General features: G+C 37.5%; 2 pseudogenes; both read left to right on the top strand.

Annotated features, from left to right (window-relative positions):
- The first annotated feature begins 3,945 nt into the window (after positions 1–3,945).
- On the top strand, positions 3,946–8,395 carry LOC149042898 (uncharacterized; annotated as a pseudogene).
- A 4,289-nt stretch (positions 8,396–12,684) lies between these two features.
- LOC149042897 (uncharacterized) lies at positions 12,685–16,547 on the top strand (annotated as a pseudogene).
- Positions 16,548–17,038: the final 491 nt, after the last annotated feature.

Genomic DNA, 17,038 nt, shown 5'->3' with positions numbered 1-17,038 from the left:
AAGGATCTGCGTTAGTGCTCCAGTCGCTATCAATTTTTTTGTCTGTTCACCTGATGTAAACAAAACATACAATGCATGCATTCAAAACTAAATTATACCTCAAAAAGCAGAAAGTAGCCGCTAAATACAAGAGAACAAGAATGGGGCCGTTCAACAACAAAATTGGAAAAAAAATTATTCGCAAGCATCTCCTCGAAAAGGTTTCAGCTCTGTTTGTCCTCGGTGCCTAAATCAAGCATATTTACGTCACAAGTTAGAAAGTAGCGACGAAAATGAAAAATTTAACCACGTAACATTTGTGAACATTGAAGATTTTTCAATGCAAAATGATTCCATTACACTAATTTTCACAAAAAATTACGGTGTTTGATTTATAATATCCGTGTTTATGTTGAATTTCTGCCATATGTAGATTCTTTTTCATGAAGTTTATTCAAATGGGTAAGTATTGGTTATTATCTGTTGGCAAAAAACAACTTCGCGGACGATCATTTTAAGACCTGGCTGTGTGTCTTCGTTTGTGTTGAATGACTACAGAAAAAAAATGAAGCAACTTAACGTCAACAACAATGTCTGGAGAAACAATAAAATTGCTTCGGGTGATATTTTATTTCAGTGTTATTACTATTACTTCCAGTTTTGATCCCTAGTAGACTACTCAATGGTGAAGTCTGACCTTAATCTCTCCTTCTCTAGTTGACGCTTTTAAACTGTGAATGGATGGTATACGGTTTTGAATTGTTCGTATCATCCGGCTCCTGTTCAAAATATACATAATGTGAAGGAGTATCAATGATAACAAGTGTCCAGTATTATCATCTATGTTCGTTATTTGCACATCTTTCTAGAGAAGGGTTAGAGTTTGAGAAAGATTTTGTGATATTTTACCATTTCTCATTTTAGGTTTTTCCAAGCAGCAGTTGACTGATGCAACAATCATGTATGTGTACTCACCTCGGGTTATCTCGAACTGGCACCTTAATGACTTCAACAGCCTCCCCTTCATGGTTCAACCCTGATTCATGGCCAATAGATAATTGTGTAGATAATTATGACAATTACAGATAATTAGGGAGCTATGCGCCTTATTTTGCTACCATTCGTTTGTTACATGTGATGTGTGAGGATGCCTGCTTGTATCTATAATCATATTTCCCATATTTTGAATCATATTTTGAAGCCATTAGCGATGAGATTTAGAGAAGGAATAAATTACCATAATCAGGTGAGGAGCTACACTGTGCCAAAGTTGTAAGAAACTTAAGTTGTTTAGTCTATTTTATTCAATTTACTAGGCAGACGAATATCCTGAAGTGATCTACTCCGTAAAAAGTGAAATTCCTATCATGAAAACCAAATAAAACAGTCTAAAGTAAATTCCTTGTAAGGTAACTGTCCAGTAAATTAAAAAGTTTCGGAAAATTACACATTATTATGATAAAGTTCGAATAAAACGCCGGCTGAAATTGGTTCAAAGAGTGTGCTCTAGGAGAGTATAGAGCATGGAGCTGAGCTAAAGCTGTCACGTCATCTGCCAAATTGTACTATGTCCGACCTTTCCGGGACTTCTCTCTAGCTTTTTTTCCATAATTGAAAGTGAAATTTCGGAACAAGCGAGACGGCAAGTAGCAACGGAGGAACCAAACCAAAGTTTTTAACCATGCCAGGCGCCATGAATTACTTTGCTGAAACGTGATCAGAGTCGAAAATCCTCAAAGAGAAAACAAAATGGACAGACCGAGTTTGAAAGGGTTTCACGCTCAGTTAGATTGCAAGCTTATGTGCGGTAACAAAAATCAAACACAGTTCACACTCGTATAGTATATAAAGTTTTGTCTTCAAAAACAAAACAGAACAAAACAGGAATGGTGAAAAATATAACCAAACTGGCCTAACTGTTAAAATTCATACCACTCATGACGGTGTCAGAGCGACTGCGATCATCATGGCGATCTCCGGTCATCGCAATGAAGCAAGCCTCAGAAACTACATCGGCCGCCCTTCGAGTGGAAAAATAAGAGCTTGCTCTGATATCCTTTCTGATGCGTCGAGTGGAGGGCTTCACCAGTCACTGCAGCCTAGTTTTACGGTGTTGTCATCCCGAGCGATCTTCATGTTCCTGTGAATTCGGCTGTCGTTCATTCCTAAAACTTCTGCCTTATACACTTTGTTTTCTACTTGTCATGTGAAAAAACTTGCTTGTTTTTATGGGCCACAATTCGGCAGAAGTTCACTGAACATTTCACTTTCAGATTCTGTAGAAGAGACTAAAAATCTTCAGGCAAAAGTTTTAAATTCGACCTGCCGAGCTATTTAAGTTTGTAAACTAACGCAGAATGTGAACTTTGATAGTTTGACATTTTTGACAGCTTTATTCTTGTACAGCCAATCAGATTATTTGAACCATTCTAACGGGGATTCTGATTGGCTTGTTGGTGCGTGCTTTATGAGAGTATCGACCATGCTGACGACACTGATGTCCGCTTTGGAAATAAAGTTTGTTTTTAAAATTGAAACTAATGCTTGGGGAATTTTAACGGATTCTTTCATTATAAAACAAACAGTGAAGCCTTGACTGTGCTCATGCTGTTCTTTTGTAAAGCACTTAGGAAGCGGCTAGAGCTAGAAGTGAGGAGAAACACTCGACTGCATCTCCTGTCTCTCCCTACACTTCTTTCGTGCTCTAGCCGCTTCCTGCGTGCTTTATAACAGAACAGAGCACAGTCCAGGCTTCTCTATTTGTTAAATAGTCACCGCCACAGAAGGGCTCTTATGTTTGACAGTCGAACTTGACGGGGGGTCTTACTGTTTTAAAAAAGATCGCGATTCTTATTTAAAACATTCTATAAAGCTACACTTAACAATTCATTTTAGTTCTTCAAGTTTTTCGGTTTAATGATTGCAGTAAATAAATTTGTCGGTGAAAGTAATAGAGATAATATCCACCACTATTCACCTCAACTCAACTTCAGTAAATAATTACTAACTGGCTCTACAGACAGAACTTATGTGTTTTTCCAATCTACGAGTAGAAAATAAGATCAAAGTTTGTTATGTGACTGGTTTGTAATCCATACTTTTATTAAAGCTGGAAAAGAGACCAGCCATACGGTTGCGAAATTTATAGGTGTAGCGAAACTTGAGATATTTTCATTCGTCGATGGAAAGAAAGCTTGCTTTAAGAGCTTTCATTAATATTCTATATACTATGATCTTATGGTAAATAATAAAATGCGACCCTTTTTAAATATTAAAGTGTGAATAATACATTCTAAATCGTCCTTAGAGTTGAATTTGTAGAGTACAGAGACTCATAAGTGCGTCGCTGAAGGAGGATCTTTTAACAATTGATAGTGGGTAGAGTTTCCCTTTTTTTGGTTTTGTAACACAAAACGTTCTGAGATCTCTCTTATTTTCAAAACGCTTTTTTCTTAAATAACGGACACATAAGAAACTTTTAAAGTTTTACGTTTCAAGAAACACTCCTCGACGATGGGCGAATTGATACATGAAGTTTTTGATAAACTTCTGTGTGGTTGCCATTCGCCTGTCAGTATTTGATAAAGTTCATCGCAGCGGCTGTTTCACTGAGACTTGATATACTTCGACATTTAGCTTTGCGTTCAACTAACCGATAAACTTTTGATCAGCAATTACTGGTTCGTTTAATTTTTTATATCAGATCCACTTGCGTCGCAAGTAAGTTAAATGTTACAGTTAATGCTTTAAGGAAAACCATTTCCTAGTTAATTTAAAAAACGCATCAATGTAGGTCGCTTTTAAGCAAGAGACCCAAATATCTATTCATTTCGTTCCAGATTATCCCATGCTTGTCAGATGAAATAATCATTATTTGTTTTCCTTCGCATCAATAGCGCCATTGCTATGGGCATAGTTCATCATCTCCAAGTCATGCTGTTTGAATTCAATTTGACCCTCTCCACTATGGCACAGAAAGCAATAACTTGTCAAAACTTCAAGTTTGCTATCGATGACGATGTCATCCATAACCAAATTCTTGAGGGTCACGTGTTTGAAAGATTGACAGTCCACAGCGCCACCCAGTGTCACGTGAAGTGCAAAGATGACTGCCTGTGTGTATCCATGAATTACTTCCCTCTGTCCAAAGAAAATAACTGTGAGCTCAACAACGCTAACAAAGACATGGAGCCAGCGGCGATGAAATGGAGGCAAGGAGGAAATTATTATGACTTGGTAAGAAGCTACACGGTGAAGGTGAGATAACATTGTTTACTGTTTTTTTAGAGGGCACGGTAACGAATCCTGCAATCTGATTGGTTCTTTACCCGGTCAGTATTTTCCTATCTCTGCCCACGGGCCACGGTAACGCTTTCGTGAATCGCCGAGTACATCCCAACTTTCGTTGTCATTTTTCATAAATATACCTCGTTTTCCGGCTGGGCAGTATTTTTAAGCAAACACGTCGGTCACTACCTCAAGCCGATAAATAACTTATGAATCCTCTCTTTTCTCTCTCTCAAATCACTTTGGTTGACAGAAAAATATTGGTTTCAGAATGAATTTGTATAAACAATAGTGTCATTACGTTGGTTGACAAGCGGCCTAAAAACTGTCTGCAATTAATTTTAATCGTTCACAAAAAGTACCCAGAAAGTTAAAACGTGAGGTATTTGATTACAGTTAAACTGAACGATGGAACTTTAATTTAATATCTGAATTTTCTCGAAAAAAATTGTTAGTAGAGAAAGAGCGAGCAAAGTTTTAATTTAAGTTCTACAACAAATATAGGCTCCCGGTGAGTCTTTCCAATTCCGTTCAATTTGGACATTTGTACCGTAAATTACACAACAGAAACTGAAGGAATTTTTTGAGAAAAGGCCGCATTAAATTCCCTTGTGTCTCGTTGGAGTGTGCCGTTCGAATTTAGTTTTTGTGAAGGAAAGACGAGATTTACACACGCCATTGCAGCAAACAAACGAGCGAACTCTCACAACTTCAAAATAAAAAAGTTGAATTTACTCACAATTACTTTCCTCGCCGTTTACTTAATGAACAGAGGTAAATCTTCGTACATGAATGAATCGTCGATGAGAGTGAATAATACTTTCCGTTAGATTATTGACTGATTTTGAAGAAAACATTGTCGTGACAGTCCTTGCCAAACCAGTTCCGTTGTTTTTCAAATGCTCTTATGCTTTTTTTTTTCTTACGCGCTCTCTAATTGACAGGTGTCAGATTGTGACAGATACTTGTAAAAATAATGTTTCAAAGTTTGTTTGGAAGCCTTTTAAATCACCTTTATCGTTACGGAAATGAAAATGTTTCGCTGAGGCATCTCTCTTTAATTTGCTTCACCTCTATTTTAACTACCATTTACTCGCTCAAAAATTGTTCAGTTTCTGGAAGATCTTGCCGTATTAACAGCCCTAAATCATTCGGGTTCTTTCGGAGAGAATTTCGTCAAGTTTAAAAACAATAAATATGTTATTTACCGGCTAAGGGTCGGTCCGTATGGTGAAAAACTGTGACCTCGGTCTTGAAAATGCTGCCCTCGGCCTACGGCCTCGGGCAGTATTTTCAAGACCTCGGTCACAGTTTTTCACCATACGGACCTCCCAGCCGGCAAATAACATATATTTATTTAATTCCTTATTCTTTTATTTATGAATTTTCGTAAATAAAATAAATATTCCCACTTATTATATACTCAACAAAATATCGCGTTTCTGATTGGTCAATGATGAATGCATAAATAGGTTATAGAGTGCAATACGGAGAAGTTGCCATGGAAACACCGGGGAAGCGCCAAATTTGAACACCAAATTATAAAAAAAAATGGCTGACAGCCGGTTTTCTTTGTCAAACCAAAACATCGTTGAGCAACTTAAAGAAAATGCGAAAAACAAAAACACGTTGAAAGCTACACAGACCCGGTTAAATGTCTGGCAAACATGGGCGACTAAACGAAAAGTAAACCCAAAAATGGAAGTAAGGCGTGCAGAGTAGCGCGATGGAGTAATTTTGTCGAGAATATAATAAATAAAAAATCGTATGAACCTGCTCGTGCATTTCGTGATTTATGGTCACTCGTGCAATTTTGAGAACTTTCAAAACATCACTCGTGCCCATAAATCACGAAATGCACTCGCGTTCATACGATTTCCTATACATAATCAAGTTTTCCGGTACTCCTTAAAAAACAGGTGTTATATGTCAGTCCAGGCCAAAGACAATTTTGGGCATATCGTTTTGTCTGCGATATGATTGGTCTAGACAAAACCCAAACACACTGATTTGGCTGAGAGAGGATTGGGTCCGTTCTTTTTCTCGCAAATTTTTTTTTTTTTTTCAACGGCCATGTTGTAATACAAAGTGGACGGCAGAACAAAAGTGACAACAAATTTCATAAAGACATCGTTGACTGAACCATAGCTGTATTACTGCATTTCAAATCTACTTTGTGGCGGACATTTCATCTCCTTTCTGGCACCCCGCTATGTGTTGCACGCACATATACTTTGCTCGCACTGCTTGTTATCAATTCGATCCGCTTCCAGTGAGATTTGTCGATGGTTGCTATAAAGTACATGCCAACCCAATTCGATGAGCATGGTGAGGTAAAAAGTCCTTTAAATGTTGCCGTAGGGTGGAGACATATACTCACCAGAGAAGCATCATTGCATCAACAGATGCTGTCGCACCAATCCTTGTCTCAATGGAGGGGTATGTCAGGAGATTTATGACACTTACAGCACCAGGTTTAACTGTACCTGTCCTAATACATACTCTGATCAGCGGTGTGAGAAGATAAAACATCCGAGAAGCTGCAAAGACATAGCCAAAAAAGATGCTTCGAAATCAGGAAAATACGACATCTACAATTCAAACAATGAACGGTTTTCTGTTTACTGTGACTGGCAGTCTGAACCTGGCTTTGTTTGGACGTTAATACAATCGTTTTCCTTGGCTAAGAAAAATGCCTTCCAGAAGGCAAGGTTTGGCAAAAACTTTGAGATTGATATTGAAGAGGGGGAAGTGAATTGGAACGAGTTCCGACTATCCTTATCACAGATGCAGTCTCCTGCTATTGACTCCACACATCTGAGAGCAACTTGTAACTTTCTTACGGATGGTCTGTGGTATACGGACTACGCACGCGCTAAGCTGGCAGGTCATGACATTTTTGGTACCTGGGCCACCTGTCAGATGTACGAATATGTTAATATCCGAGGAATTTGTTGTTCTAATTGCACCGCCCTGACAAAACAGGGGAACATGCGGCCTGGCACGTAAGGAGTTACGGTAGCATAGATGCCGGATGTGAATTTGATGGAAAACCGAGTGGATCCGACTACGAAAACAACTTCGGAAAATTTGGCGACGTCAATATGAATCAGGATCACCGTTGCTCGTTTTCTCCTGCGTCTACAACGCAGCATTGGTTTGGAGCTAAATATGACGAGTAACTTTTTGCGAATTCATTTTCTCTCACAGAAAAGGGAACTCGGCCAACTGAAAGCAAGAAAACATCTGAGTAAGGCTAAGAACTAACACTGACATCATATGTATTTAAGTCTGGTCCACCTTAGGAGTTGAACTTCAACTGAACGTTTAATATTTTAGATAGTTACACTGACTCTTTATCACAGAGGAATGTAGACACGCACAAGAGAGACGTCCTAAGCAACCTTAGATGAACAGCGTCCATATTTTAGTAGTTGAAGTAAGTCAGTAGGTGGTCTCTCTACAAAAACTCTTGACCTGCACTTTCATCTTTTCATGTGATATTCCGTAGATGGCGAACTTAAATCTTAAAAGTGAAAGGTCGATAAAATTGACCTTCTTTCATATTCGCCGTTGAAAACGTATTTAGAACTCATCATGTGTATATTTATGCAAAATGTTTTCAAGCAAGCGACTAATCGTAAGTTGAAATGCTTGTGTTTAGACCCTGAGATATTAAATTAATAGCGTGTGATAATCCGTACAGTGAGGAGAACTCTCTCTCGAAATGGTATTTACCAAGAGGCAAGTGGATGCTAAGAATCTCTCCTAAGTGATAAAAATGCACAGCTTTGCTTGATTTAATATTAGGGACTCGATACATAACTGTGGGAAGCCCTCAATAGTCTTTCTTTTACAAGGACTAAGGTACTTAAATGCTTCGTTAGGATCACTGCTTTCTTTATAACATTGCACTTGTTCTTAAAGAATTTTTGAAATGTCCAAAATCTAGCAGATAAAGTAGGTAAAGTAGTTGGAGCAGGTGTTTGTAAAGAGAAGCACCAGTGAAGTGTAAACGTCATTCAGGATTGTTGTACATAACGTGAGACATCATCTTATTATATTAACATATCAGTTGTGAGCAGTTGATGCTCATAGTAACGTTACGAACTTGTGTTCGTCTTTTTCAAAGTCGTATTTCAGATTTTTACTTTAAGCTTTTGGATTTACAGGAACATTACACTGTTGGACGCGCTGTCAATACATTATTAAATACAAATCCAAGTGACCATGAAGCAAAATTTTTTTCTCTAGTTATAAAGTTTACCATTTGAAATACAGGTTTCCCAAGTTTGAAACGTTCAGTGTTAAAATTGACGATTGTACAAGTTCTTAAAGTCATGCCATTTTCCCTTCAAAAATGGTATTCGAATTGCGCGGCCAAAGTACCATTTGACAAAAAAAACACTAACGTCACTTGATGACAGAAGATCGAATTCAGTAATAATTGGTAATTCAGAAGATCGAATATAGTATGAAAGATACGTGGAAACGTGGGCGCTAATGTGTTGCTCCTGACCAGCGAAGTTGTCAGTAAACATCGTTCACACCGGGCACAGGATGTTTCAGTTCCTGAACGATACCAACTGTGAGAGGAAAATGGGTGCAGTTTGTCCGCAGACACAGACACGATTTCAAAGATACAACTTGGAGGTATACGTCGCTTTGTTCGGCAAATGTTGAAGAATCATGTTATGAGCGAAACCTATCCTTACTAAACAGCATGGAGGTCTAAGGGATAACGATGAAGTGCTTTTTCAGAAACGACGCTGTGCCAATCAGGGACACTGTTGTTTCGCCAGGTCCGGGAGAGCTCAGTGAGCGAAGAAAGAGACAAGTAAGATTCGAGTCCAACTCAATTGATGGACCTGATTAAAGTTACACGGAGTCATTGTTTGTTTTTGTCCTTGGTTCCATGGTTTCTTGAATGGGTTGCCCATTTTACTTTTCTTCTTCTTCTTGTTTTGTTTTTTTTTTAATCAATGAATCCATGGATATTACGCGTCAAACTCAGCCCCAAAACAGTGCTGCGCTGTAGAAGAATTTGATGAAGTGCAGCTGAGTCGGATTCATATTTTTTCCCTCTACTTTGGGTGTATGGAAAACAAGGAGTGCGGAGTGTGGAGCGTGGAGATGAGCATTGTGCAAAATGAGGATTGCGGAAAACGAAAAGTATGAAAAATGGGAGTATGGAAAAAGAGGAATGTGAAAAAACGCGGAAAGAAGCCTAAGCATAAGAGCAGAAAAGACTTAATTTCTGAGGTCCCCGAAATTGTTTTGGTAGTTGACTCCACCTGGTCTTCCATCAAATTTAAATCCTCTTATTATGCTTTATTTTGAAAACGTCTCTTAACAATTGATGGTTTGACTGCATTGTAATATATCTGCAAAATAATTGTGCGGCAAAAAACGATTCACACAAATCTAAACAATTCTAAAACCTTATGACGAAGTACATAACATGACTACTGAAAGAAATAACATCTTCGTTTAGCCACATTTTTACATTTACGACACTTTAAATAAACGGTCAGAATTATAAAAGCCCAGGAGGGAGCCGGAACTCTAATAAACTTAAAATTAATACCAAGGGGAAAGTTTAAAAACTCGTGAACTTTATCTTCTTAAATCAACCTGTAAAAAATATGAAATAGATTATGTTTTCTCAGAAAGGCAGGATCTTCCCCCAGAGTTGTAGCCGTTATGGGAATAAACAGTTATGAGATCGAGGTCCTTTAAAAGCTATAAATAGCTAGTCGCTAGTCATCGACAAACCTTGATAAACACGCACAAGGACATCATAGAATTTAAGAATTTTATGTTATGCATCGTGTAGTCTAGCTTGGAGTTAGGCTTAATGATACTGATACTAAAATAACACATATTTTTGTCACTGCAATGAAAGGAAAGAATTTTGTATTTTTTCAATTTGCATTTTAAAAATTAGGAAAATTTCACATCACTTGCTACTTATCGACCCACACCATAACTGTAAATACCTATAATTCATAGTTTCGAAGTCGTGATGCTTTAGATTCAAAAATCTTTTAGGTAATTTTCAACCTCATCAGCTATTCGCTTCTTGTAATCAGCTGCCGGAAATGTACCAATATATCCTTTTTTCGATTATTTAGAGTCTGATTTCCTGGGAAGCTTTATATTTGCTTATTTAGAGTTACAACTATATAACAATGAGTGACACGGACTTAACAATCCCCGCGTTTAAATCTAAACATGGAGTATATTAAGACGACTCTCGATACTCTCCGTTAAAATTCTTCATTAATTGGACAACTTGTGAAGGCTCGCGAAGGAATCACCATCTTGATGGCTACTTGCTTAGGTGGAATCCCACTCAACTTCATTGTGCTCAGTTTTCAATTAATCGCAAAAATTCTGGAAACTTCAATTGAGAAACAAACAGACATAACTGCATGTCATACGGTTTTCTTAAAGATTCTGTTGCTGAATTTTCCTAAAATAGTTGAGAGAACTACGTCATACTTCATTGTTAGCTTAAAAAAAATGTTTTTTTTTTCAATTCCACAACGTTAGAAGAGTGATGGTTATAGGAGCATAAAGATCAGTATTACTTCTTAAAGTTAAGAAATTTAACTTTAAATTTTAAAGTTAAGAAATTTTATTTGTGAGCCCATTTATCAGTGCTCAGCTGGAAATAAAGAGCTGGAGCCGGATCGACCATCATTGATAATTCATGTTAATTTTTCAATTGCCTCTTTCAATGCTATTTAACAGTAGCAAAATCAATTCCTCTGTGGAAACGTACAAAACGAATGTTTATTTCATCCCTTTCAATAGCGAGACAACGGGTTTTGACACCCAGCTGTAAGTATTTGTTTTTCTGAATTTAAAGATTAGAAGGGTATTGGCGATCTCCTTTGTCTGTCTCTGGTCTCTACCGCTTCTTGTTGTGAAATTAATTGTTTTGTTTGTGATCACTATAAGTCAAAAAGAATTAAAAGACACACTGCGACGTATATCCCCCCAGGACGGTAAGAAAGAAGGTATAACTCTTTTTCTGGTTTTTTAGCTATTAAGACCCTTTTGTGGAGAGTTAAAAGAAAAGAAAGAAAAACCCCTATTCAACTGAATCGCATTTAAGTACTCTTGGGAAACTTACGAAAATATTTTGGTCAAATTTTTTCCTTATAATTGTGGGACAATAAGTTTTGGCGCCCAGCTGTAAGTATCTTTATTTTGGTGATGGCGACCTCCATTCTTTGTTTCTGCTCTCTTCCGTTTCTTATTGTGAAGGTTAATTGTATTCAATGTTAAAAAGGTGAAAGTCTTCACCTCATATCGAGGAGCAAAGCCAAAATTGGAAAAGACAGAGGAGGCCGGAAAGAGGAGGTAAGTTGAGATAATTCATATTTGGACAGCCAGCTCAACAAGATAAAATCTGCTTTTAATCCAGGTAAAAACGTTAATACAACTGTTTGCGTTTAAACATCCAATGTCAGCCGAATGACCAATATATGTAGGAATACTTTCGTAAGAATTCAACAAGGGCGGAGTAGAAAGCTTTAGGTCACCAAACCAAATACAAGTACACTCAAGGTACATTATAAAAGGGATAAATTCTAAGATGAAAATAATATCACGGTTTATCTACCAAATTAGTAAAGTGATTTTACAGAAAATGCTAAGCGCGAGGATCATTTTCTTTCATATGAAAGACATCGTTCATGACGCATTTGCCAGCTTGAAAACATTCTTACATCACATGACTTCCTATCTTAAAAAATCGATGTATTTTAGGCAACCCTTGCGACAAAATGGCTGGAAAAAAAGTTGACAGAAAACTTTCGTGTTTTTTTGCATGTCATCTGTGTTAGAGTTTTCGCACACATTTGAAGCATCTGGTATTTGCGAAAAGGTTCTGTTTGTTTATCGCACGTTTTATATCAATAATATAACCCAATTTTCGTAAGAAGAAAATCTTTGTAAATAAACTGAATAGTCTCTCTTGTGATCACCGCTGTGTGACGGATTTCAGTTATTTGATGCAAATTTTTAGTTGTGAAATACTCTCTATTGAATTCCATGTCAACAGTATCGCAATATCATATCAATTGTTTATTTCGGGTGTCTTCTTGGTAACGTCTACCACAGAACCCATGATCTAAATTGATTCACTCTCGTGCTTTTTTTCTATTTTTCAAATATAAAGGTGCATCGATATTGCCGGACATACATATAGTTTCAACTACATCTGTTCGCTCGCAAACCTTTCTCGAAGGATTTTACTGAAGCCATAAAATGAATCGACATTTTAAGGTAAGTGCAGAGAGATGGTACTCATTTAAAACCAAAAGTTTGTTACTGAACTACTAAAGAGAAGAGACAACGTGTAATTTGTTTCTACTCAGTTGATTGACAAACTCATGCGGCATGACTTATTCGATAAGTTTTAAGTTACTTTTTTCCACTATCAACACAGCAAAATATATAGATATCAAAATATCTAGTGCGCCATGCACAATGTACCTCAGATTCTCATTTCAATCTCAGCCAATTTTTTATATCAGCTTCTCAATCTGTCATCGAGATATTCGATCCCAGAAAACGATGGTCCATTTCCCAATAAGCATTACGTAATCACGGCCGCGTCAAAAGAAGAGAAAACTTTAAGGCACTGATTAAGATCTTTATCGTCACCTGAGGCCGGACGTCTCGAACGGCGTTTACACCGCGTTTCACCATAGTATGATCACGTACCTATTCATAATTTTTTTACCTTTCCTCTGCATAGACGTACTCTGATTGCTACTAACTAAATATTACATGCCTTAGTATAATTATGGAACTAAGATATCCATCTTATTTGAAAGTTTTTAAGGTCCACCATAAGTGTTCTTCGCTATCTACATGCGATGTTGTTGGTATCTCAGCTCGCTCACACCAAAGAGGCGCAGCCAACAGCAAATTGTCAAAAATTCAAGTTTGTTATCGACGAGGATGTCGTCTATAATCACATTCTTGAGGGTCACGTGTTTCAAAGATTGACATTCCACAGCGCCATCCAGTGTCACATGAAGTGCAAAGATGACTGCCTGTGTGTATCCATGAATTATTTCCCTCTAACCAAAGAAAATAACTGTGAGCTCAACGACGCTAACAAAGACATGGAGCCAGCGGCGATGAAATGGAGTCAAGGAGGAAATTATTATGATTTGGTGAGAAGCTACACGGTGAAGGTGAGAGATAGAATCGTGAGTTGTTGATAGAATTGTGTTAGCATTTAGTTTTTTAGTTACTTACATTTTATCATAACATAGCGCGCGCGCAAGGCCTACCTATATCTTAAGGGAGCTACCATGATAAAATCCTTATGTAGTGGACACACGTGCATCCATAACATGGCGTGTGCAGTTTCACTTTGGATAAAAGTCCCGTCGAGTTTAGCCGAGAGTATTCAAAACTATCACTAAATGTTGTTTTTCCGTTCTATCCCGATTGAGATAGACCTTTTTAGCTCAAAATAGAAACAAAATATGCTGAATAAGACTCGTTTCGAAAAACAAGGAGTTTTCTGACTTCAGGTGAGGCTTTGCGACGCTGGGAACTCTTAATCAGAGAGGAAAATCTTGTTTTGAAGCTTTGCTATGTACCAAAAGTTTTGGTCACTAGAAGATTCTGTTTTAAAATCGTACAATTTTCAGAATTTAAACTCGAAGCTGAGCAATTTTTTGGCCGTAAATTCTAATAAACAACAATTCAAGCAAATTTTAATTTTAAAATCGTACAATTTCAGAATTTTTGAAAATCCTTAACACAAGTTAAACCTACGCAATTTTCTGGCCTTAAAAAACAGCTGACATTTACCTTTTCACTCATCCTTCCTTCATGCAGATTGCTCGTGTGCGTGCGTTAACTAAATTCAATGGGCTTCCATAATAAAAGGCATCGAAAGAACAGTAAGCTAATTAAAGGTTAAATTTTGTTGTAGGGTGGACGCAAAGACATCTCAGGGAAGCATCGCTGCATCAACAGATGCTGCAGACCCAATCCTTGTCTCAATGAAGGGGTATGTCAGGAGATATGTGACACTCACGGCGTCCGATTTTCATGTGGCTTTCCTGACAAATATACTGGTCAGCGGTGTGAGAGGACAAAGCCAACGAGTTGTGAGGACATCGCTAAGTACGGTGCCTCGAAATCAGGAGAATACGACATCTTTGATTCAAAAAAATATCCGTTTTCTGTTTACTGTGACTTGCAGTCTGAACCAAGTTTTGTATGGACACTGATACAGTCGTTTTCCTTGGCTAAAAAAGGTACCTTTGAGGATAAACCATTTGGCGTAAATTTTGAGATTAATAATGACAAAAAAAAAGCGGATTGGAACGGGTACCGACTATCATCATCACAGATGCAGTCTCTTGCTGATCATTCCACACATCTGAGAGCAACTTGTAACTTTTCTACAGATGGTCTGCAGTATACGGACTACGCACGCGCAAAACTGGCAGGTCATGACATTTTTGGTAACTGGACCAGCTGTCAGATTATGAATATGTTAACATCCGAGGAATCAATTGTTCTAATTGCACCGCCCTGACAAGACAGAAATCAACTACGTCTTGGACCATAAGGAGTTACAGAAGCAAAGAAAAAGGATGTGAGTTTGATGGAACCCAAGGTGGAATCGACGCGGAATACAATTTCGGAGAGTATGAGGACGGAAAAATGAATCCTACTCACCGCTGCACTTCATCAAATGCTTCTACAACCCAACACTGGTTTGGAGCTAAATATGACGTGTAACTTTCTGTGAATTCATTTTTTTTTTTCAGAAAAGGCAAACTGGCCCACGAAGTACAAGGACCCATTGAAGCAACGCTAAGAACAAACAATGACATCTTGCAACCGGCTACAAGTCGAGTCCACTTAAAGAGTTGAACTTGAACTAAAAGCCTCTAATAATAATTCAGATATTTGCACTGGCTCTTTATCAGTGAGGAATATAGATATACACGAGAGCAATGTTATCTGCAACCTTAGACATGTTGTGTCCCTGTTATAAACTATGAATTTTTCGTTTTAAGGCGTCTATTAGGACGTAATTTAATCTCCACGAAGCTTTCAGTTTTTTCATTTGATATTTCTCTGATAATACATGTAAATTTGAAACGTCGAAAGCTCGATGAAACTTTCCTTTTTCGTATTTATCCGGCTTAGAAAACTCTCTTTGAGCGCGCCATCAGTTTATCTATCCAAATTATTTTCGAGCAACCGACTAATGCAAAGTTTAAATAATTTTTTTAGGATCCAACGATAGTTTAAAATAGTGTTCAGGGGGACCAAAGCGATGTGCCATGAATTTTGAAAGTCTCGTAACGTGATCATGAGCATTTCTCTTAAGTGGTAACTATGAATATAAATTTTAAGGACTCGGTTATAACTGCGATGAGACGTCAACAAAGTAGGTATACTTTTCTGAGAAAACAGTTATAATTTGTTGGTGACCTGTGTACCCAAAACGGCTTCGAAAGTGATGAAAATCTGGATGGATTGGCGCTAAAGAGAAATCCTTCCCATAATTATTGTATTCAATTTTACAGTCATCGCGGAGTTTCTTGGTATAGGTAACACAACATGATTTCGAGTGCAAGGTGGTGTTAATAAGAACGAGTCAATTTTTAAAAGGCAAGAAAAGCTGAAGCGATGAAAGGAATTTTTAATTTTTTTCAACTTAATCAAGAAAGATGTTCTCGTCGCAAGTATAACTGGGATTATAGGTACCTTCCAAATGAATTTGATGGGACCCGACCCTTGCTTCAACAGAAGGGTGTGTCAGGGGATTTGTGATACACTCACGATAACGTGAACCTTTCCCGGAAAGTGTACTATTCAGCGTTGTATGACATCTTTAAAACGGCATCCATACCTCGGCAGGGCTTTTCTATTTTTTAATTCGTCCTATTAAACGAATTCTCTTAACTTATGATTGAAAATAAGTGTCAGCTTCGTTATTTTAATTTGAGTTTAGGTTTATTGATTTCACAATAAATAATCAACATAGTACGGAGAACTCCATCGAAATTGAATTTGCTAAGTGCAGTGAGAAACTTAGTCTCTCTCTTAAGTGGTAAATATGTACATAAAAGCTTTGCTATATCAGGGACTTGATGTAAATTGTAAAAAGACCGAGTGTAGTATAGGCCTAAGTCAAGTTTCTTGTACCTATTATATAGCATCATCAGAAGGTTTTAAACGTCTCTGAAGGAGCGTATTTTAAATTTAGTCCATGTTTACGAGACAACCATCAAGGTAGTGTTCTGTGGAATCTATGATCAGCAATTAAAACCAAAATCTGTTTCCGGAAAAACTTTTAACGGACAATGCTGCAATAAAAATTGGTTCGTAAACAACAATTTGATTAGACTAAAAAGTGTAACAGGATCAGCCAGAGATGACAAAGGGCGAAAAATCAATTCATATTTGATATTCAAACTTCATCATAGCATGTCCACTCTATCACTCTATGTTTAATCTTCTCACACCTCTGACCAGAGGATGTGTCAAGACAGGTACAGCTAAACCTGGTGCATTGAGTGTTGCAAATCTCCGGACACACCCCTCCACTGAGACAAGGATTGGTGCAGTAGTATCTGTTGTCGCACCGACGCTTCTTCAACTATAGATCTCAAACTTTCTCATTCATGCATTAATAATGAAAAAGTGACTGTCTAACTAAATATGTAAATACATTTACATATTCCTAGTAGCTTATATAGCCGCATACGAA

Source organism: Pocillopora damicornis, chromosome 7 (genome assembly GCF_964200805.1).
Source record: "Pocillopora damicornis chromosome 7, jaPocDami1.2, whole genome shotgun sequence".
Lineage (NCBI taxonomy): Eukaryota > Metazoa > Cnidaria > Anthozoa > Scleractinia > Pocilloporidae > Pocillopora > Pocillopora damicornis.
This window is presented reverse-complemented; position numbering and strand designations above follow the sequence as displayed.